Here is a 1,864-nt window from a genome sequence, read left to right on the forward strand (position 1 = left end):
AACACTTCCTAACTGAAGTGGTGAATGTTTTGTGTCCTCACTTTAAATTTTTAACAGAGGTGGTTCTTTCTTCCTCTTCCCTCCCTCCTATTTTCCCTTTGACAGTATCCCCTTCCTCTTCCTGATGGGCCTGCGAGGGCTTAGGCGGGCGCTTCTGGTGAATACCTGTGCCCAAGGTGGCCACAGAACAGAGATACCCTGGACCGGGTTTGGGAGGCGTCACGGCGCCCACATGGCTGGATGCTGAGTTAGGCGTTTCCCGACTTTTGCTGTTGTCAGGACTTGCCTCCTGCCCTCGCCCAGACTCTTCTGCACTCAAGCCATGGACCATTTTCTGTTCAGTGATCTATTCCCAGAGATATTTATAGTAGAGAAACAGGGCTAAGGTGCAAGTTGGCCCCAGAGGATACTGAAGGGCAAATTATTGGGTTCTCCAAGTATATACCCTCAGCCCTCTTAGAGGAATTTAGAACATCTCACAGCCAAGCTGGTCCAGTCTGAGTTATTACTTAAAAGACAATGAACAAAACTTTTAAAAGTTGGCATATTTAAAGTTAGTTTTACTTGTTTTAATTCAGGGTTAAAATGGAAAGAGAAAGATTTCTTTTGCCCACTTTTCTTTCTTTTTTTCAAATGGGAGAACAAAATACAGCGATTAAGTCTAATTCATACATTTTTAAACTACTTGATATGAAGGAAAGCATTGATATGATGTGGATTCCATAACCTTGTGATGGACTCCAGAAACTATTTTCTTTTCCATTTAATTTTCAGCGCTTTTATTGCAAATTAATGCCACTGAATTTCAATGGGCACTAATGAGACTGCTCCTTGCTGGATTATTTACTGCCTGGCTAATAATTACAAAATGAGCATGGTCAAATAGAGAGGGGATCACATTTTATTCAAAATTGTTCATCATCCCAGTGGCAAATAATATCACTATAATATGCCCCATGTTAAACTTCTTGCATTAAATGATATTCAAATACTTTTAGAATAATAAAAAAATGACAGGGAACTTTAAAAAAATAAAGTAAAAANCGGCCCAGCTCGGGGAGTGTCGTGTGGAGTCCGCGCCGCAGAGTTAAGTTCTCGGCGGGCAGTTTTAAAAACAAAATAGTCCCCCGACCGCCCTAGGTCCGTGCGGGAGGCAGGTCCGAAAGGCCGCGCGCCTGAAACCCGCGTAAAGCAGCAGCTCTTTCTGGGGGAGACACCCCGACGCCAACACGCACGACGCGCTTTGAGCACGAGGCAGAGCCCCGGGTTGATATTTAAAGCTGGAGGTGTCTGGGGTTCGGGGAGCTCAGGAGAGTTTCATGATTATTATTGTTTTAATGTTTTGTTTTAATTTGCTCGCAAAATTTCATTTAGAATTTCGGATTGGAAATACGCAGGTTCTCATAAGGATGATTGTTTTGGGCGAAGCGATTCCTGTCACTCGCTTGCCTCCCCTTCGTCTCCATCCCATATTCATGGCCTTTAGGATTGAATTGGTTACTCAGAAGAGAGACAGGAGTTGAGTGAGTCCCAGCAAGTTTCTGATTTCTGAGTTAGCTGGCAGAGTCCCTACTGGAGCGGTGTGCTGGCATGTGACTTCCGACAGCCGCAAGTTTGTAGGTGTTCCGTGAGTTCCAAATATGCCATATCCAAGCACGAGTGTTTTAAGATAGTGTTCTGCTTGCTAAATTACATGTCTGGCCTACCAGGCAGAGAATGACCCTGGAGTGGAGTGCGGGGCCAGCTGAGTTCTGCACCTTGCAGTCACTGTGGAAGGAGCGTTGGCAGTCCAGGACACAGGAGAACACTTCCTAACTGAAGTGGTGAATGTTTTGTGTCCTCACTTTAAATTTTTAACAGAGGT

The 1,864-nt window shown here is 44.6% G+C and overlaps 1 protein-coding gene across 1 annotated transcript in view; it reads left to right on the forward strand.

Moving 5' to 3' along the window:
* The window catches only part of LOC103597774 (estrogen receptor-like), a gene marked incomplete at its 3' end in the record, with an annotated part of 31,985 nt that overhangs the window by 415 nt on the left and 29,706 nt on the right, over positions 1 to 1,864 (forward strand). The window lies entirely within an intron of this gene.

The sequence above is a fragment of the Galeopterus variegatus genome, unplaced genomic scaffold (assembly GCF_000696425.1).
Source record: "Galeopterus variegatus unplaced genomic scaffold, G_variegatus-3.0.2 Scaffold2418, whole genome shotgun sequence".
Taxonomy (NCBI): domain Eukaryota; kingdom Metazoa; phylum Chordata; class Mammalia; order Dermoptera; family Cynocephalidae; genus Galeopterus; species Galeopterus variegatus.